The sequence below is a fragment of the Rattus norvegicus genome, chromosome X (assembly GCF_036323735.1).
Source record: "Rattus norvegicus strain BN/NHsdMcwi chromosome X, GRCr8, whole genome shotgun sequence".
In the NCBI taxonomy this organism is placed as follows: domain Eukaryota; kingdom Metazoa; phylum Chordata; class Mammalia; order Rodentia; family Muridae; genus Rattus; species Rattus norvegicus.
In genome coordinates, this window is record NC_086039.1 from 127,661,590 (window position 1) to 127,684,754 (window position 23,165).

Genomic DNA, 23,165 nt, shown 5'->3' on the forward strand with positions numbered 1-23,165 from the left:
TCTGAAAATAATTAATCTTTGAACAAATGTTTTGACAGTGGGTCACTCTCTAAACAAAGTAGTGAAGGTGTATGAATTCATTGATCCTTTTCATTTTATCGGGCTTTCCTCACATTGTGTGAAAACAACTGTGCCTTATATACAAACATATTTACAACTTAACTCTTTTAGTTCAATAATGGCCTTTCAGACTCTTTTCATGTTCTTTATCCTGTAGTGCAAAACTTTGCATGGGTTTCATTTGTGCTGCTTCTTGATTTCCCAGAGAGTAAAAATCAGAGTTAAGCAGCATACCAGGGAGAAATCTTAAATTCTTTATTATCACTTTAAAGACCTAAGAAAAGAATAGGGTAAATCAAAAATTTTCATGGGCAACGTAGGACTGATGCAGAAACAAACTGAAATTAAGTATTGAGATTAACAGAAATGACTATACTTCTGTGTTGTGAGTTATATGGGAGCAGTAAAATTATTTGTGCTTTTTACAATGTATTAGTTGGTATATTCTGGCTAACAATACGATCATGAGAATTTGTTTTCTTGAGACATGGTCCCACTATATCCTTCCCATTGTCCTCAACTCACTATGTAGACGAGGCTAAACTTAAACTCACAAAGATTTCCCCTGCCTCTGCCTCCCAAGTGCTAGGATTAAAGGAATCCACCATGAACCTAGGTCTAGAATTTTCTTATATCTTTAAAAGATAGCTCTTTGTTCTAGCACACAGAATTTCAGAAAAAATGGGTAATTTTTAATTTAAAAAATAACTAGTTCTGTATTTATTTTGCCACCTTCAGAGTATGCATAATTCTTTTGGTATAGATTAATGAACCAGGGAAAATAGAAAAAAGACTCCATTCAGAATATATGTAAGTACATTCATGTTGCAATAATGTTGTGAAATAGAAAATAAAATCAGTAGACAAGGAATATGAATAGGGAAGTTGGTTCCAGATGTGAATTTTCAGTTGCTCCAAAATTATGTGTAGTAGCTCTAAATTAATCTTGTAAATGCACTTAGAGAAGTTAGTCATTATGTCTCACCACAAAGGTCTTCTTTGGTATCTCTTATGGTCCAACCTATAATAAAAACGTAGTCTCCTATACTTACCTTCACAGAGTATACATTTAGTGATTACGGAATCACTACTGTTTGGTTATTTTGTGATGAGTTTTCCTAGTGCACTATCCCCATCTTTACATATTTGACTTTTATTATGACCTTTCCAGATATGATCAAATACAATAATACAACTTAAACTATATACTTTACTCTGCACAAGTACAAATTCAAAATGTATCACCTACCTAACCACAAGGTGAATGCCATTATATCGATCCAGAAAAACCTAGGGGAACATTTCAAAATGGAAGTGCAAAAAATGCATTTTGTACATATTCATCATGGCACAAGAAACAAAAACAGTCCCAAACAAATGGGAATATACAAAATTAAAAAGCTGCTGCACAAAGCAACCCACTGGAAATTCATTTCACAGAATTAAAAAAAAACATTTATTTTCCATATTTTAAAAAAATGAAAAACACATCCTTCCCACTATTTATCTCAAACATATTAATAAATAATATGTAAGGAATTGAAAACAAGCAATCCAATTAAAACATGCAAATAACCTGAATTAACATGTCTCAAGAGAAGTAATAGAAATGGCTGAAACTCACATGAAACATTTACTATTGGTGAAATGCAATTCACCTCTACTGTGAGGTGTCAGTTCTTTACAATTGTCTATTAGCAAAGAAAGAAAAACAACAAATGCACTACTAAAGATGCAAATAACAAGAAACACTTATGCACTGGGAAAATGTGAACTAATACAAGCATTATATAGACTAGAACATATAACCATCAAGAAACTGAATAAATAATTCTATTTAATTAAAACCTTTTAAAGAAAATTAGTATTTTGAAAGAAAAGAAAACAATGTCTTGAAAGACACATAATATGTACTAAAGTAAAGTGCATGATAACTATGGGAAAATATTGGAAAACAAAGGTTTTTGAAAATTTTAGTGGAAAATATAAATATTACTTAGAATACATACAAAATTAAATTATGCTGTGAATATTGAAAAGCTAAAATCGACATACATCGTACGTGAATGAACTAATAAAAGATTGTAAGGTGAAAACATAAACATCTATAATAGGAAGAAAAATTATATTAAAATAAAATAATTAACTCGTAGAAAAATATTGTCAGTTATAGATCTCTCCTGAGAGACAAATCCAGAGCATGTCCAATACAGAGGTCAGTGCTAGCAGCAAACCACCGAACTGAGAACAGGACGCCCTTGGGAGGATTAGAGGACATATTGAAAGAGTTGAAGGGGCTTGAAACCCCATATGAACAACAATGCCAACCAACCAGAGCGTCCATGGACTAAACCACTACAAAAAGACTATACATGGACTGACCCAGGGCTCCAACTGCATATGTAGCAGAGAATAGCCTTGTTGGGGCACCAGTGAAAGAGCAAGCCAGTGGAAGGTTGGACCCCCAGTGAAGGATATGGGGGAGAGGAATAAGGGGGATGCATGGGGGGAATATTCATATGGGAGAGATGGAGAGGATGGGGGGTTGATGGACAGGAAACCTGGAAAGGGAATAACATTTAAAATGTATGTAAGGAAATATACTAATAAAATTTTTTTATAAGTATAAAAAAATTATAATTATACATCACTATTTGCATTAATGCAAGTAATGTAAAAATGCCAGTGGATAGCATAGGGTGTCATACTGAATTTAAAAGTGAGAAATATTAATAAAGTTATTTAAAACTATAAAATAATTATGAACACAGGTTAATATTAAAGCAAAAATATTTTATTTGCACTTTCTGAACCATATTCCAGTGAAATACCTTGCTTGGTAAATACCTTACAAAAATAAATGAAAATAAGAGTGTCCATGAAAATATTGTCAAAATAAGGTTGAAGTGACTGAAGAAGAATGGGACAAAGAAAATCTCAAAATAGGAAAGAACATAGATTAACAAATATTTAATAATGAAGGGAAGTAAAACATGACAGAAATGATAAAAAAAATGAGTGCTGACTGAATCACAGTTGGGAAACTCATGTATCTTCTTTTCTTGTTCTTTTGGTCATAAGTAAAACAGGTATAAAGGGATCTACAGAGAAACACACACCACAACTTATATTTCCAGTAATGAGGTCCAGTGAAGCAAATATATATATACCAAATACAAGGTTGACTTATATAGATTGTGTAATAGAAAAGCAAATATCATTAAACCTTATGAAATATATTGTATAGGTTTTCAGATTACAAAAAATTAAAATAAATGTTGAATTTTTATTGGGTATTTCTTTATTTACATTTCAAATATTATTCCCTTTCCTGGTTTCCCCTACATAAGACCCCTATCCCATCTCCCTCTCCTTCTTCTATAAGGGTGTTCTCCTCTCCAACCACCCTCACTTCCTGCCCCTCCCACATTCCCCTACACTGGGGGTTCTAACCTTGGCAGGACCAAAGGTTTCTCCTTCCATTGGTGCCCAACAAGTCTATCCTCTGCTACATATGCAGCTGAAGCCATGGGTCAGTCCATGTATAGTCTTTTTTTTTTTCTTTTCATTTTTTTTTTTATTAACTTGAGTATTTCTTATATACATTTCGAGTGTTATTCCCTTTCCCGGTATCCGGGCAAACATCCCCCTCCCCCCTCCCCTTCCTTATGGGTGTTCCCCTCCCGACCCTCCCCCCATTGCCGCCCTCCCCCCACCAGTCTAGTTGACTGTGGGCTCAGTCTTAGCAGGACCCAGGGCTTCTCCTTCCACTGGTGCTCTTACTAGGATATTCATTGCTACCTATGAGGTCAGAGTCCAGGGTCAGTCCATGTATAGTCTTTAGGTAGTGGCTTAGTCCCTGGAAGCTCTGGTTGCTTGGCATTGTTGTACATATGGGGTCTCGAGCCCCTTCAAGATCTTCCAGTTCTTTCTCTGATTCCTTCAACGGGGGTCCTATTCTCAGTTCAGTGGTTTGCTGCTGGCATTCGCCTCTGTATTTGCTGTATTCTGGCTGTGTCTCTCAGGAGAGATCTACATCCGGCTCCTGTCAGTCTGCACTTCTTTGCTTCATCCATCTTGTCTAATTGGGTGGCTGTATATGTATGGGCCACATGTGGGGCAGGCTCTGAATGGGTGTTCCTTCAGTCACTGTTTTAATCTTTGCCTCTCTCTTCCCTGCCAAGGGTATTCTTGTTCCCCTTTTAAAGAAGGAGTAAAGCTTTCACATTTTGATCATCCGTCTTGAGTTTCATTTGTTCTAGGCATCTAGGGTAATTCAAGCATTTGGGCTAATAGCCACTTATCAATGAGTGCATACCATGTATGTCTTTCTGTGATTGGGTTAGCTCACTCAGGATGATGTTTTCCAGTTCCAACCATTTGCCTACGAATTTCATAAAGTCGTTGTTTTTGATAGCTGAGTAATATTCCATTGTGTAGATGTACCACATTTTCTGTATCCATTCCTCTGTTGAAGGGCATCTGGGTTCTTTCCAGCTTCTGGCTATTATAAATAAGGCTGCGATGAACATAGTGGAGCACGTGTCTTTTTTATATGTTGGGGCATCTTTTGGGTATATACCCAAGAGAGGTATAGCTGGATCCTCAGGCAGTTCAATGTCCAATTTTCTGAGGAACCTCCAGACTGATTTCCAGAATGGTTGTACCAGTTTGCAATCCCACCAACAATGGAGGAGTGTTCCTCTTTCTCCACATCCTTGCCAGCATCTGTTGTCCCCTGAGTTTTTGATCATAGCCATTCTCACTGGTGTGAGGTGAAATCTCAGGGTTGTTTTGATTTGCATTTCCCTTATGACTAAAGATGTTGAACATTTCTTTAGGTGTTTCTCAGCCATTTGGCATTCCTCAGCTGGAGAATTCTTTGTTTAGCTCTGAACCCCATTTTTTAATAGGGTTGTTGTTTCCCTGCGGTCTAACTTCTTGAGTTCTTTGTATATTTTGGATATAAGGCCTCTATCTGTTGTAGGATTGGTAAAGATCTTTTCCCAATCTGCTGGTTGCCGTTTTCTCCTAACCACAGTGTCCTTTGCCTTGCAGAAGCTTTGCCGTTTCATGAGATCCCATTTGTCGATTCTTGATCTTAGAGCGTAAGCCATTGGTGTTTTGTTTAGGAAATTTTTTCCAGTGCCCATGTGTTCCAGATGCTTCCCTAGTTTTTCTTCTATTAGTTTGTGTCTGGTTTGATGTGGAGGTCCTTGGTCCACTTGGACTTAAGCTTTGTAGAGGGTGATAAGCATGGATCGATCTGCATTCTTCTACATGTTGACCTCCAGTTGAACCAGCACCATTTGCTGAAAATGCTATCTTTTTTCCATTTGATGGTTTTGGCTCCTTTGTCAAAAATCAAGTGCCCATTGGTGTGTGGGTTCATTTCTGGGTCTTCAATTCTATTCCATTGGTCTATCTGTCTGTCTCTGTACCAATACCATGCAGTTTTTATCACTATTGCTCTGTAATACTGCTTGAGTTCAGGGATAGTGATTCCCCCTGAAGTCCTTTTTTTGTTGAGGATAGCTTTAGCTATCCTGGGTTTTTTGTTATTCCAGATGAATTTGCAAATTGTTCTGTCTAACTCTTTGAAGAATTGGATTGGTATTTTGATGGGGATTGCATTGAATCTGTAGATTGCTTTTGGTAAAATGGCCATTTTTACTATATTAATCCTGCGAATCCATGAGCATGGGAGATCTTTACATCTTCTGAGGTCTTCTTCATTTTCCTTCTTCAGTGTCTTGAAGTTCTTATTGTACAGATCTTTTACTTGCTTTGTTAAAGTCACACCGAGGTACTTTATATTATTTGGGTCTATTATGAAGGGTGTCGTTTCCCTAATTTCTTTCTCGGCTTGTTTCTCTTTTGTGTAGAGGAAGGCAACTGATTTATTTGAGTTAATTTTATACCCAGCCACTTTGCTGAAGTTGTCTACCAGCTTTAGTAGTTCTCTGGTGGAACTTTTGGGATCACTTAAATATACTATCATATCATCTGCAAATAGTGATATTTTGACTTCTTCTTTTCCGATCTGCATCCCCTTGACCTCCTTTTGTTGTCTGATTGCTCTGCCTAGAACTTCAAGAACTATATTGAATAAGTAGGGAGAGAGTGGGCAGCCTTGTCTAGTCCCTGATTTTAGTGGGATTGCTTCAAGTTTCTCTCCCTTTAGTTCAATGTTTAGCAACTGGTTTGCTGTATATGGCTTTTACTATGTTCAGGTATGGGCCTTGAATTCCTATTCTTTCCAGGACTTTTATCATGAAGGGGTGTTGAATTTTGTCAAATGCTTTCTCAGCGTCTAATGAAATGATCATGTGGTTTTGTTCTTTCAGTTTGTTTATATAATGGATCACGTTGATGGTTTTCCGTATATTAAACCATCCCTGCATGCCTGGGATGAAGCCTACTTGGTCATGGTGGATGCTTGTTTTGATGTGCTCTTGGATTCAGTTTGCCAGAATTTTATTGAGTATTTTTGCCTTGATATTCATAAGGGAAATTGGTCTGAAATTCTCTTTCTTTGTTGTGTCTTTGTGTGGTTTAGGTATAAGAGTATTTGTGGCTTCAGAGAAGGTATTCGGTAGTGATCCATCTGTTTCAATTTTGTGGAATAGTTTGGATAATATTGGTATGAGGTCTTCTATGAAGGTCTGATAGAATTCTGCACTAAACCAGTCTGGACCTGGGCTCTTTTTTGTTGGGAAACCTTTAATGACTGCTTCTATTTCCTTAGGAGTTATGGGGTTGTTTAACTGGTTTATCTGTTCCTGATTTAACTTCGGTACCTGGTATCTGTCTAGGAAATTGTCCATTTCCTGAAGATTTTCAAGTTTTGTTGAATATAGGTTTAGTAAGATCTGATGATTTTTTGAATTTCATCTGAATCTGTTGTTATGTCTCCCTTTTCATTTCTGATTTTGTTAATTTGGACGCACTCTCTGTGTCCTCTCGATAGTCTGGCTAAGGGTTTATCTATCTTGTTGATTTTCTCAAAGAACCAACTTTTGGTTCTGTTGATTCTTTCTATGGTCCTTTTTATTCTATTTGGTTGATTTCAGCTCTGAGTTTGATTATTTCCTGCCTTCTACTCCTCCTGGGTGTATTTGCTTCTTTTTCTTCTAGAGCTTTTAGGTGTGCTGTCAAGCTGCTGACATATGCTCTTTCCTGTTTCTTTTTGCAGGTACTCAGCGCTATGAGTTTTCCTCTTAGCACAGCTTTCATTGTGTCCCATAAGTTTGGGTATGTTGTACCTTTATTTTCATTAAATTCTAAAAAGTTTTTATTTTCTTTCTTTATTTCTTCCTTGACCAGGTTATCATTGAGTAGAGCATTGTTCAATTTCCAAGTATATGTGGGCATTCTTCCTTGATTGTTATTGAAGACCAGTTTTAGGCCGTGGTGGTCCGATAGCACGCATGGGATTATTTCTATCTTTCTGTACCTGTTGAGGCCCGTTATTTCACCAATTATATGGTCAATTTTGGATAAAGTACCATGAGGAGCTGAGAAGAAGGTATATCCTATTGCTTTAGGATAGAATGTTCTATAAATATCTTTTAAGTCCATTTGACTCATGACTTCTCTTAGTCTGTCTACATCTCTGTTTAATTTCTGTTTCCATGATCTGTCCATTGATGAGAGTGGGGTGTTGAAATCTCCCACTATTATTCTGTGAGGTGCAATGTGTGTTTTGAGCTTTAGTAAGGTTTCTTTTACATAAGTATGTGCCCTTGTATTTGGGGCATAGATATTTAGGATTGAGAGTTCATCTTGATGGATTTTTCCTTTGATGAATTTGAAGTGTCCTTCCTTATCTTTTTTGATGACTTTTAGTTGAAAATTGATTTTATTTGATATTAGAATGGCTACTCCAGCTTAATTCTTCTCACCATTTGCTTGGAAAATTGTTTTCCAGCCTTTCACTCTGAGGTAATGTCTGTCTTTGTCTCTGAGGTGTGTTTCCTGTAGGCAGCAGAATGCAGGGTCCTCGTTGCGTATCCAGTTTGTTAATCTATGTCTTTTTATTGGGGAGTTGAAGCCATTGATGTTGAGAGATATTAAGGAATAGTGATTATTGCTTCCCGTTATATTCCTATTTGGATGTGAGGTTATGTTTGTGTGCTTTCATTCTCTTTGTTTTGTTGCCAAGACGATTAGTTTCCTGCTTGTTCTAGGGTATAGCTTGCCTCCTTATGTTGGGCTTTACCATTTATTATCCTTTGTAGTGCTGGATTTGTAGAAAAATATTGTGTAAATTTGGTTTTGTCATGGAATATCTTGGTTTCTCCATCTATGTTAATTGAGAGTTTTGCAGGATACAGTAACCTGGGCTGGCATTTGTGTTCTCTTAGGGTCTGTATGACATCAGTCCAGGATCTTCTGGCCTTCATAGTTTCTGGCGAGAAGTCTGGTGTGATTCTGATAGGTCTGCCTTTATATGTTACTTGACCTTTTTCCCTTACTGCTTTTAATATTCTTTCTTTATTTTGTGCGTTTGGTGTTTTGACTATTATGTGACGGGATGTGTTTCTTTTCTGGTCCAATCTATTTGGAGTTCTGTAGGGTTCTTGTATGCCTATGGTATCTCTTTTTTTAGGTTAGGGAAGTTTTCTTCTATGATTTTGTTGAAGATATTTACTGATCCTTTGAGCTGGGAGTCTTCACTCTCTTCTATACCTATTATCCTTAGGTTTGATCTTCTCATTGAGTCCTGGATTTCCTGTATGTTTTGGACGAATAGCTTTTTCCGCTTTACATTATCTTTGACAGATGAGTCAATGATTTCTATGGAATCTTCTGCTCCTGAGATTCTCTCTTCCATCTCTTATATTCTGTTGGTGAAGCTTGTATCTACAGCTCCTTGTCTCTTCTTTTGGTTTTCTATATCCAGGGTTGTTTCCATGTGTTCTTTCTTGATTGCTTCTATATCCATTTTTAATTCCTTCAACTGGGGATAGAGTGTTCTGTTTTATGGCGTGTAGTTTTTCCTCTCTACAGGTCTTCAGCTGTTCCTGCAGAGATCCCTTGGGCAGCACCCAACGAGCGAACTTGAGCCTCGAGACCACAGGTAAAACCAACTTTTCTGCTGCAAGTGACCTGCCTGGTGTACTCAAGACACAGGTACACAGGAACACCTGAAGACCTGTAGAGAGGAAAAACTACATGCCCGAAAGCAGAACACTCTGTCCCCATAACTGGCCAAAAGAAAACAGGAAAACAGGTCTACAGCACTCCTGACACACAGGCTTATAGGACAGTCTAGCCACGTCAGAAATAGCAGAACAAAGTAACACTAGAGATAATCTGATGGCAAGAGGCAAGCGCAGAAACCCAAGCAACAGAAACCGAGTCTACATGGCATCATCGAAGCCCAATTCTCCCACCAAAACAAACACGGAGTATCCAAACACACCAGAAAAGCAAGATCTAGTTTCAAAATCATATTTGATCATGATGCTGGAGGACTTCAAGAAAGACGTGAAGAACTCCCTTAGAGAAATACAGGAAAACATTAATAAACAAGTAGAAGCCTACAGCGAGGAATCTCAAAAATCCCTGAAAGAATTCCAGGAAAACTTAAATAAACAAGTAGAAGCCCATAGAGAGGAGTCACAAAAATCCCTGAAAGAATTCCAGGAAAACACAATCAAACAATTGAAGGTATTAAAAATGGAAATAGAAGCAATCAAGAAAGAACACATGGAAACAACCCTGGATATAGAAAACCAAAAGAAGAGACAAGGAGCTGTAGATACAAGCTTCACCAACAGAATACAAGAGATGGAAGAGAGAATCTCAGGAGCAGAAGATTCCATAGAAATCATTGACTCAACTGTCAAAGATAATGTAAAGCAGAAAAAGGTACTGGTCCAAAACATACAGGAAATCCAGTACTCAATGAGAAGATCAAACCTAAGGATAATAGGTATAGAAGAGAGTGAAGACTCCCAGCTCAAAGGACCAGTAAATATCTTCAACAAAATCATAGAAGAAAACTTCACTAACCTAAAAAAGAGATACCCATAGGCATACAAGAAGCCTACAGAACTCCAAATAGATTGGACCAGAAAAGAAACACCTCCCGTCACATAATAGTCAAAACACCAAACGCACAAAATAAAGAAAGAATATTAAAAGCAGTAAGGGAAAAAGGTCAAGTAACATGTAAAGGCAGACCTATCAGAATCACACCAGACTTTTCACCAGAAAAAATGAAGGCCAGAAGATCCTGGACAGATGTTATACAGACCGTAAGAGAACACAAATGCCAGCCCAGGTTACTGTATCCTGCAAAACTCTCAAGTAGCATAGATGGAGAAACCAAGATATTCTATGACAAAACCAAATTTACACAATATCTTTCTACAAATCCAGCACTACAAAGGATAATAAATGGTAAAGCCCAACATCAGGAGGCTAGCTATACCCTAGAACAAGCAGGAAACTAATCGTCTTGGCAACAAAACAGAGAGAAGAAATGCACACAAACATAACCTCATATCCAAACATGAATATAACAGGAAGCAATAATCACTATTCCTTAATATCTCTCAACATCAATGGCCTCAACTCCCCAATAAAAAGACATAGATTAACAAACTGGACACGTAACAAGGACCCTGCATTCTGCTGCCTACAGGAAACTCACCTCAGAGACAAAGACAGACACTACCTCAGTGTGAAAAGCTGGAAAACAACTTTCCAAGCAAATGGTCGGAAGAAGCAAGCTAGAGTAGCCATTCTAATATCAAATAAAATCAATTTTCAACTAAAATTCATCAAAAAAGATAAGGAAGGACACTTCATATTCATCAAAGGAAAAATCCACCAAGATGAACACTCAATCCTCAATATCTATGCCCCAAATACAAGGGCACATACATATGTAAAAGAAACCTTACTAAAGCTCAAAACACACATTGCACCTCACAGAATAATAGTAGGAGATTTCAACACCCCACTCTCATCAATGGACAGATCATGGAAATAGAAATGAAACAGAGACGTAGACAGACTAAGAGAAGTCATGAGCCAAATGGACTTAACAGATATTTATAGAACATTCTATCCTAAAGCAAAAGGATATAACTTCTTCTGAGCTCCTCATGGTACTTTTTCCAAAATTGACCATAAAATTGGTCAAAAAACGGGCCTCAACAGGTACAGAAAGATAGAAATAATCCCATGTGTGCTATCAGACCACCACGGCCTAAAGCTGGTCTTCAATAACAATAAGGGAAGAATGCCCACATATAGGTGGAAATTGAACAAGGCTCTACTGAATGAGAAACTGATCAAGGAAGAAAAAAAGAAAGAAATTAAAGACTTTTTAGAATTTAATGAAAATGAAGGTACAACATACCCAAACTTATAGGACACAAAGAAAGCTGTGCTAAGAGGAAAACTCATAGTGTTGACTGCCTGCAGAAAGAAACAGGAAAGAGCATATGTCACCAGCTTGACAGCACACCTAAAAGCTCTAGAACAAAAAGAAGCAAATACACCCAGGAGGAGTAGAAGGCAGGAAATAATCAAACTCAGAGCTGAAATCAACCAAGTAGAAACAAAAAGGACCATAGAAAGAATCAACAGAACCAAAAGTTGGTTCTTTGAGAAAATCAACAAGATAGATAAACCCTTAGCCAGACTAACGAGAGGACACAGAGAGTGCGTCCAAATTAACAAAATCAGAAATGAAAAGGGAGACATAACTACAGATTCAGAGGCAATTCAAAAAATCATCAGATCTTACTATAAAAGCCTATATTCAACAAAACTTGAAAATCTACAGGAAATGGACAATTTCCTAGACAGATACCAGGTACCGAAGTTAAATCAGGAACAGATAAACCAGTTAAACAACCCCATAATTCCTAAGGAAATAGAAGCAGTCATTAAAGGTCTCCCAACCAAAAAGAGCCCAGGTACAGACTGGTTTAGTGCAGAATTCTATCAGACCTTCATAGAAGACCTCACACCAATATTATCCAAAATATTCCACAAAATTGAAACAGATGGAGCACTGCTGAATTCCTTCTATGAAGCCACAATTACTCTTATACCTAAACCACACAAAGACCCAACAAAGAAAGAGAACTTCAGACTAATTTCCCTTATGAATATCGAGGCAAAAATACTCAATAAAATTCTTCCAAACCGAATCCAAGAGTACATCAGCACCATCATCCACCATGATCAAGTAGGCTTCATCCCAGGCATGCAGGGATGGTTTAATATACAGAAAACCATCAACGTTATCCATTATATAAACAAACTGAAAGAACAAAACCACATGATCATTTCATTAGACGCTGAGAAAGCATTTGACAAAATTCAACACCTTCATGATAAAAGTCCTGGAAAGAATAGGAATTCAAGGCCCATACCTAAACATAGTAAAAGCCATATACAGCAAACCAGTTGCTAACATTAAACTAAATGGAGAGAAACTTGAAGCAATCCCACTAAAATCAGGGACTAGACAAGGCTGCCCACTCTCTCCCTACTTATTCAATATAGTTCTTGAAGTTCTAGCCAGAGCAATCAGACAACAAAAGGAGGTCAAGTGGATACAGATCGGAAAAGAAGAAGTCAAAATATCACTATTTGCAGATGATATGATTGTGTATTTAAGTGATCCCAAAAGTTCCACCAGAGAACTACTGAAGCTGATAAACAACTTCAGCAAAGAGGCTGGGGTTAAAATTAACTCAAATAAATCAGTAGCCTTCCTCTACACAAAAGAAAAACAAGCCGAGAAAGAAATTAGGGAAACAAGACCCTTCATTAGAGATCCAAATAATATAAAGTACCTCGGTTTGACTTTAACCAAGCAAGTAAAAGATCTGTACAATAAGAACTTCAAGACACTGAAGAAAGAAAGTGAAGAAGACCTCAGAAGATGGAAAGATCTCCCATGCTCATGGATAGGCAGGATTAATATAGTAAAAAGGACCATTCTACCAAAAGCGATCTACAGATTCAATGCAATCCCCATCAAAATACCAATCCAATTCTTCAAAGAGATAGACAGAACAATTTGCAAATTCATCTGGAATAACAAAAAACCCAGGACAGCTAAAACTATCCTCAACAATAAAAGGACTTCAGGGGGAATCACTATCCCTGAACTCAAGCAGTAATACAGAGCAATAGTGATAAAAACTGCATGGTATTGGTACAGAGACAGACAGATAGACCAATGGAACAGAATATAAGACCCAGAAATGAACCCACACACCTATGGGCACTTGATTTTGACAAAGGAGCCAAAACCATCAAATGGAAAGAGATAGCATTTTCAGCAAATTGTGCTGGTTCAACTGGAGGTCAACATGTAGAAGAATGCAGATCGATCCATGCTTATCACCCTGTACAAAGCTTAAGTCCAAGTGGATCAAGGACCTCCACATCAAACCAGATACACTCAAACTAATAGAAGAAAAACTAGGGAAGCATCTGGAACACATGGGCACTGGAAAAAATTTCCTCAACAAAACACCAATGGATTATGCTCTAAGATCAAGAATCGCCAAATGGGATCTCTTGAAACTGCAAAGCTTCTGTAAGGCAAAGGACACTGTGGTTAGGACAAAACGGCAACCAACAGATTGGGAAAAGATCTTTACCAGTCCTACAACAGATAGAGGACTTATATCCAAAATATACAAAGAACTCAAGAAGTTAGACCGCAGGGCGACAAATAACCATATTAAAAATGGGTTTCAGAGCTAAACAAAGAATTCACAGCTGAGGAATGCTGAATGGCTGAGAAACACCTAAAGAAATGTTCAACATCTTTAGTCATAAGGGAAATGCAAATCAAAACAACCCTGAGATTTCACCTCACACCAGTGAGAATGGCTATGATCAAAAACTCAGGTGACAGCAGATGCTGGCAAGGATGCGGAGAAAGAGGAACACTCCTCCATTGTTGGTGGGATTCCAGACTGGTACAACCATTCTGTAATCAGTCTGGAGGTTCCTCAGAAAATTGGACATTGAACTGCCTGAGGATCCAGCTATACCTCTCTTGGGCATATACCCAATTATGCCCCAACATATAAAAAAGACACATGCTCCATTATGTTTATAGCAGCCTTATTTATAATAGCCAGAAGCTGGAAAGAACCCAGATGTCCTTCAACAGAGGAATGGATACAGAAATTGTGGTACATCTACACAATGGAATATTACTCAGCTATCAAAAACAATGACTTTATGATTTTCGTAGGCAAATGATGGAACTGGAAAATATCTTCCTGAGTGAGGTAACCCAATCACAGAAAAACACACATGGTATGCACTCATTGATAAGTGGCTATTAGCCCAAATGCTTGAATTACCCTAGATGCCTAGAACAAATGAAACTCAAGCCGGATGATCAAAATGTGAATGCTTCACTCCTTATTTAAAAGGGGAACAAGAGTACCCTTGGTAGGGAAGAGAGAGGCAAAGATTAAAACAGTGACTGAAGAACACCCATTCAGAGCCTGCCCCACATGTGGCCCATACATATACAGCCACCCAATTAGACAAGATGGATGAAGCAAAGAATGCAGGCAGACAGGAGCCGGATATAGATCGCTCCTGAGAGACACAGCCAGAATACAGCAAACACAGAGGCGAATGCCAGCAGCAAACCACTGAACTGAGAATAGGACCCTCGTTGAAGGAATCAGAGAAAGAACTGGAAGAGCTTGAAGGGGCTCGAGACCCCATATGTACAACAATGCCAAGCAACCAGACCTTCCAGGGACTAAGCCACTACCTAAAGACTATACATGGACTGACCCTGGACTCTGACCTCATAGGTAGCAATGAATATCCTAGTAAGAGCACCAGTGGAAGGGCAAGCCCTGGGTCCTGCTAAGACTGAACCCCCAGTGAACTAGATTTTTGGGGGGAGGGTGGAAATGGGGGGAGGATGGGGAGGGGAACACCCATAAGGAACGGGAGCGGGGAGGGGGATGTTTGCCTGGAAACCGGGAAAGGGAATAACACTCGAAATGTATATAACAAATACTCAAGTTAATAAAAAAAATTAAAAAAAGAAAGATAAAATTAAGAAATAGTAAAATATATTCATGTATAGAAATTCAAAGCACCAAGGAATAGTTAATGAAATACAAACTAGGTAGAAGGGAAAAAAATCAATTCAGCTAAATGTTAGTTTTAATAGGGTCAAATTCCTCATCCTCTAAATGATTACGAATAAAATATCAGTAAGTCATGAACCCTATGGTGAGTGGAGTTTATTTGAAGATTTTACCATGTTACACCTTCTTTGAACATGTTAATTTAACAAAAAAATAAAGTGACACAAAATATAGTATTTGACATAAAAGAAAACATTTAACAACAACAACAACAAAAGATAGGAGTGAATAACCCCCCCCCCACACTTTCTAAAATCTCAGTGTTATGCCAAGTGTCTGGAACTTCCTTTTCGTATTCTTTCTTAACTCTAACGCTGCTTTGTGAAGACAGTCGTGTTGCCAAATAGTTAGTGCCATATTTCCTCTGGGATTCCCACCGCATCTGGGACCTGTGTTGAGTGCCTCTTCTCTACAAGGTAACACAGTTAGCATTTCTGCATTTCTTCCTCTGTGACTCAGTCAGACTCCACTATCTTAAGACCTGTGCAGAAAGTCTCCTCCTTCCTCATGTAGCCTTCCTTTCTGCCCTCCTCTGGGTCCACAATGCCATTTGAGGGTCTGTTAAGGATCTGCTTGCTTCCCTCATGTGACCCTCAGGCTACCAACATGGGATACGTTCTGAACACTTCTGTGTCTCACTATTAACTGTTACTTCTACTTTTGTCTAGGATTCTAATTTTGGCAGAACCTTCCTGATCTACAAAGCAGCTGCTAGCAAGATGAGAACCCCTTTTCTAACTAGACTAGGATGACATCTGCTACTACAGTAACTACTGAGTAACTGCAAGACAGAACTTGAGACATCATCTAGCTGATCTAATCCTATCAAGCCAGATTAACAGAAAAACCGATCTAACCTCGTGTTCAACAATAGTGGGACTGACATTTCCTATCAAAAGTCATAACCAACAATGTAACTCAAGATGCTCAGGTCTCATCGCAGTAATACAAATTTGAAAAGTAAGATAACACATGTCATCAAAAAGTCCCATAATAATGTTCTCAAATGACAGCAAGTTAAAGAACACACAAGACAATTTTGCTAATGCAATATGGGTGGAAGGGGTTATGGGGCTTATAATAATCCGAGTGCATATTACAAATATTTGGAATTATCGGAGAACATACTCAATGTTTAAATATAATAGAAAAGTGGCAATCCTTACTGAAAATCACATAGTAGATACTACACAATTGATGTTTTCAAAGACACACACATTACTTTTCACCATCAAATAAATATAACTAATATCATAGTGTAATTAAATAATTTTTAGTATTAATAAAACAAAAATCTGACAAATCATAGTATTCATAATAATGAAGAGTATACATTTTTTTCTCTGGTGAGATGTTAAATGATACCTTCATTTTATTAATTTGTTCTACCTGTATTACTAGTTACATATGTCTAAGTACAATTATGTACACAAGTATTAGATAAAAAGAAGTAAATATTCATATACAAATACTCATATAGAATTTTATAAAATATTTCTATGCAAGAAACATATCTATAAGTAATCAATGTATATTCTAATAGATGAATGGATAAGTCACATAGAGTACTTCCATGAACTATAATGTTCCTCAAAAATAAGAGAATGAATACTTGAAATACAATACTTGGATAATTATATAAAATAACATGTTTATAGTGAGATGAAACTAAATGTTTATGTCATCATTTGTGTCCTAATATTCATTAGATCATTATGACTGTTTTGGAGAAGCAATTAAAATGAAGTTTAGACAAAAGGATATATATATATATATATATATATATATATATATGACTTGACCTAATTAGCTTAGTTCTTCTAAAGGAATAGCAAAGAGTTAGCTTATTTGCCATTTCTGTATCTGTCTTTAAATAAGCACATGTACCTAGGAAAAGTAATGTGAAGACATCTGAAAGGCAGTACTGTGTAAGAGAGGAATACTGCTATTCCCAGAAACAGACTCTACCTGGTATTCAAATAAGTTTTCTTGACCTTAGAATATTGAGGAAATAAGTTTCTATTTTTAATTCTCACTGTGTACAGAATCTTGATAGACAAAGCAGACTAATAAAATGCTTATAAAATTTAGCTAGATATAGAATCTATCACGGTCCTTCTAGTTAGATGAGATTATACCACAGAGTAACTCTGTGTAATTATGCAAATCAAATAAAAGGTTGTATGAAACCTGTGGTATGAAGGGTATTGAATAAGAAAAACATAATAAAAACCTTTTGTAGATATGGAAATATGCTATGTGTTTATTATGGTGGTAGTATTTAGCTAGTTAATAAACTTGTCACAACATATAGGAATTTAAGGTTAAGGTAAATTACATTTCTTTATGAATATTATATTCAAATTATTTGCTTTGAAAATATAACTTAAAACTCAAGTGCAAATAAATAACTCTTATGGATTAAACACTAGAATAACCAAAAACTTTTATTTCTATCTTATATTCAGGATATATGTATCTTTGAGACAGACCAATATATTGACAATGCCTACAAGAATTCAATTAAGATTAATAGCAGCTTGGGCTGGAGAGATGGCTCGGCCGTTAAAGGCTAGGCTCACAACCAAAAATATAAGATTAATAGCAGCTTAAATATGCTATCCAATGGTGAACAAGTAGAAAAAATCAGTTTCTCAGCCTGAAACAAGGAAGACATAAAAGTGTAAGGAAGAAGATATGCCTTTAAAAATAAATGGTAACTTTTATGTAGGCAGTTAAGTGGAATAGGAGTCTTTGTGTGACTCAAAAATGTTCACAGATTGAATAGATGAAAATAAGACTAGAGTACACTTAATATTAGTATAAGTCTACAAAGCTTGCCATTGTCTGACAAAATCCTTGATGCTAGAAATAAGTGATTTTTAGAGTACAAAGCACGCAAGTTAAGACTGAATAAAAAGTAGAAATAAAAATGAAGTACATAACTGCTGCTAGGCATGGTAGAGTAGGAGGTTTATTGTAGATAAAAGAGGCAGGAACATCTGGGATAGTCCATAGTAAACATGACCTTGAGTGTGGTCATGGAGAAGCCAGAGGAGATATAGTAATTTGAATATGCATGACCCAAGGAGTAGCACTATTAGGAAGTGTGATCTTGATGGAGTTGTTGTTGCCTTGGTAGAGGACATGTGTCACTGTGGGAGTGGGCTTTGAGATCCTCCTCCTTGCTGTCTGGATAGAGTCTGCTTCTGGCTTCCTTTGGATGAAGTTGTAGAATTCTTAGGTCCTCCAGTACCATGCTGGCCTGGATGTTGCCATGTTCCTGTCATGAAGATAATAGACTGGACCTCAGAACCTGTAAACAAATTAAATGTTGTCCTTTATAAGACTTCCCTTGCTCATGTTGTCTCTTTACAGCAATGGAAACCCTAACTAACACAGAGGTGGTACCAAGTACTGGGGTATTGCTGTGATAGGCCTGTCCATGCTGTTGACTAGAAGTATATGGGTTTGGGGATTTTGGATTTGGAAAGCAGCAGAATGTTTTACATGGGGATTTATGGATCATTCTAATAGTAAAACTGAAGCCAATGGTGCTGAGGGTGATTTGAATTATGCGGACATGGCCCAAAATATTTCAGCGAAGAATTTCAGTATGTGGCCTAGAGATTGTTTTTGTGGATTGTGGTGAATAATATGGCCGATTTTTAATTTTTTATTGGATATTTTATTTATTTACATTTCAAGTGTTAAACTTTTTCCTGGTTCCCCCACCACAAATCCCCTTATGCCACCCCTGGCCCGTGCTTCTATGAAGGTGCTCTCCCACCCACTCCTGCCTCACCACCCTAGCATTCCACTATGCTGGGACATCAAGTCTTTACAGGGCCAAGGGTCTCCCCTCCCATTGATGCCAGATAAGGCATCCTCTGCTACATATGCAGTTGAAACCATGGGTCCCTACATGTGTACTCTTTGGTTGTTGGATTAGTCCCTGGGGGCTCTGCGGGGTGTGGATGGTTGATGTTGTTGTTCTTCATATGGGGTTGCAAACCATCTCAGCTACCTCCATCCTTTCTCTAACTCTTCCATTGGGGACCATGTTCTCAGTCTAATGGTTGGCTGCAAGCAACCACATCTGTTATTGGTCAGGCTCTGGCAGAGCCTCTCAGGAGAAAGCTATACCAGGTTCCTGTGAGCAAGCACTTCTTGGCATCAGCAAAATTGTCTAGGTTTGCTGTCTGCATTTGGAATGGATCCCCAGGTAGGTCAGTCCCTGGATGGTCTTTCCTCCAGTCTGTGCTCCATTCTTTGTCCCTGTATTTTCTTTAGAGAGGAGCAATTCTGGGTTAAAAATTTGGAGATGGGAGGGTGTCCCCATCCCTCAACTGGGGGCTGTGCCTAACCTCTGGATGTGGTTGAGTCCTGGGAGCCTCTTGCTATCCTAGCTTCTGGAACTCTCTGGTGGCTACTTCCAGTTCCCTATCCCCCATTACCACATAACTCCGTTCAATTTCCTGAGCCTCTGTACTTTGCCCCTGTCTTCTCCCTGACCTGATTCTGATTCCTTTTTCCCTTATCCCTCCTCTCTTCTCCAAAGTCCCTCTCACCCTTTATCTCCAGTGATTATTTTGTTGCCCCTTTTATGTAGTACTAAAGCATCCACATTTTGGTCTTCCTTCTTCAGGAGCTTCATATGATCTGTGAATTGAATTGAGGGTATTCTGAGCTTTTTGCTTACTATCCACTTTTCAGTGAGGACATACCATGTATGTTCTTTAGTGATTAGGTTACCTCACTGAGGAAGATATTTTCTAGTTCCATCCATTTGCCTGTGAGTTTCATTAAATCATTGTTTTTAATAGCTGAATAACACTCCATTGTGTAAATGTACCACATTTTCTGTATCCATTCCTCTGGTCAGGGTCACCTGGATTGTTTCTAGCTTTTGAATATTATAAAGAAGGCTGCTATGAACATAGTGGAGCATGTTTAGTATTAAGGGAAATGCAAATCAAAACAACCCTGAGATTTCACCTCACACCAGTGAGAATGGCTATGATCAAAAACTCAGGTGACAGCAGATGCTGGCAAGGATGTGGAGAAAGAGGAACACTCCTCCATTGTTGGTGGGATTGCAGACTGGTACAACCATTCTGGAAATCAGTCTGGAGGTTCCTCAGAAAATTGGACATTGAACTGCCTGAGGATCCAGCTATACCTCTCTTGGGCATATACCCAAAAGATGCCCCAACATATAAAAAAGACACATCCTCCACTATGTTCTTCGGAGCCTTATTTATAATAGCCAGAAGCTGGAAAGAACCCAGATGCCCTTCAACAGGGGAATGGATACAGAAAATGTGGTACATCTACACAATGGAATATTACTCAGCTATCAAAAACAATGACTTTATGAAATTCATAGGCAAATGGTTGGAACTGGAAAATATCATCCTGAGTGAGGTAACCCAATCATAGAAAAACACGCATGGTATGCACTCATTGATAAGTGGCTATTAGCCCAAATGCTTGAATTACCCTAGATGCCTAGAACAAATGAAACTCAAGAAGGATGATCAAAATGTGAATGCTTCACTCCTTCTTTGAAAGGGGAACAAGAATACCCTTGGCAGGGAATAGAGAGGCAAAGATTAAAACAGAGACAGAAGGAACACCCATTCAGAGCCTGCCCCACATGTGGCCCATACATATACAGCCACCCAATTAGACAAGATGGATGAAGCAAAGAAGTGCAGGCTGACAGGAGCCGGATGTAGATCTCTCCTGAGAGACACAGCCAGAATACAGCAAATACAGAGGCGAATGCCAGCAGCAAACCACTGAACTGAGAATAGGACCCCCATTGAAGGGATCAGAGAAAGAACTGGAAGAGCTTGAAGGGGCTCGAGACCCCTTATGAACAACAATGCCAAGCAACTAGAGCTTCCAGGGACTAAGCCACTACCTAAAGACTATACATGGACTGACCCTGGACTCTGACCTCATAGGTAGCAATGAATATCCTAGTAAGATCACCAGTGGAAGGGGAAACCCTTGGTCCTTCTAAGACTGAACCCCCAGTGAATGTGATTGTTGGGGGGAGGGTGGCAATGGGGGGAGGGTGAGGGGGGAACACCCATAAAGAAGGGGAGGGGGAGGGATTAGGGGGATGTTAGACCAGAAACCGAGAAAGGGAATAACATTTGAAATGTAAATAAGAAATACTCAAGTTAATAAAAATAAAAAAAAAATAAAAAAAGAGACCAGCATTATTAAGGTGAAATATGTGAAGTATTTTGTGAGAGCACAAAAATGCTGTGTTCCAGAGATAGCCAAGGTTGTACCTTGTGCTGCAGCTGGACTTGGTAATGTGTAAGAGTCACCCAGGTGGTACTGGCTTTGAAGGTATGAAGGGTTCATGGAGAGCAGCTGAGGCTTGACACTGTGATAGATCAAGAAAAGCCACTCATTAGTCAAGGTGCAGCCTCAGTTGTAGTTGACAGGCAGGACTGTAGGGGCCATGCAAAGAATTTGAGGTTTGGCACCTTGAAGAGAGCCCATGAGAGGCTCTTGGTGAAGCCTAGTTGCAATGGAAGATCCCAGCATATTGGAGCTTCTAGTGCCATGTGATGACCATCCAGAACAGCAGCACCAGTGGAGTGGAGTCAATCAGAGTCTAGAGTTCTACAGAAGGCAGAGATGGATATGTAACCCAAGTCATTTGGAGAAGCCCAGAAGATAATGTGTGGATCCCAAATATTGGAATAAGGAGATTTAAAGTTGAAGTTGCTCTGGATATCCCAAGATGTTAGAGATGCAAGATCCGTGGGATAACTGTTGAGAAAACCCACTAACATTGTATTGAACCAGACCAAGAGCAAAAAGTTTGTGGTAGTCAATGAAGCAGAAAGGAGTTGGAAATCTGAAGATCGTTAGGTTTTGGTCTTGCTTTAGTCCAGTATTTCCTATGTTGTTTTGGAATGGAAATATATGTCCTCTGATATTGGAGGTATATGATCTGCTCTTTGCCTTTGGAACAAGATGAAGAACTCTCTACTCTTCCACTACCATGCCTGTCTAGTAGTTGCCATGCTTTTCCTCCTTGATAATAATGGACTGAACCTCTAAACCTATAAGCTAACTTCAATTAAATGTCCCTTATAAGAGTTGCATTTGTCCTGGGTCCCTTCACAGCAATGAAACCCTAACTAAGACAGGAGGGAAGAGACAGGAGACCAGAGGGTCAGGAAAAAGAGTAGACCAAAAGTCCAGGTAAGCAGAATGTCTTAATTATATATAGGGAAGAAGAGCCCAGCCCCTGGATACAGTGTTCACTATAGGAAGGTTATATGCCAGACATTTTTTGTAGGACGTAAAGAATGAAAGATGCTTGGATAATGTTGTGACCAAATCCACTTTGAGTTGTTAGATGGACATCTTAGATATTTTTCCAGGGTTTGAGGCCTAACAACTATTATCTAAAAATATTTATAATTGTCATGTGATATATTAATATTATATATTATGTTATGCCAAATTACCTTTGTTATGGACTTTACTAGTACTGTATTCCCTATATTTAGATTATAATTTTTCTCATTTTGTAAAAACGCAGGGTTGGGGATTGAATTTATGGCTTTCAACCTACTGAAGAATCACATTATAAGAACATTAACCTTAATCTACATTTCTAACTTTTAGGTTGTTTTTAATTTTTATTTCATACAACATATGCTTTTCTACTTCTAAGTCCTGAAGTCTTAGCTAGAGCTATAAGCAAAATGTGGTAGATAATGGGAGTGGGTACAAATAGAAAAGAAGGAAGTCAAAATACCCTAACTTGCAGATGAAATGATTCTATACATAAAAGATTCTTAAGATACCACCAAAAATCTGCAACTGATAAAAGCATTCAATAAAAGAGCAGATACCCCATAAACACACAAAATTTAGTCTATGTAGAAATGA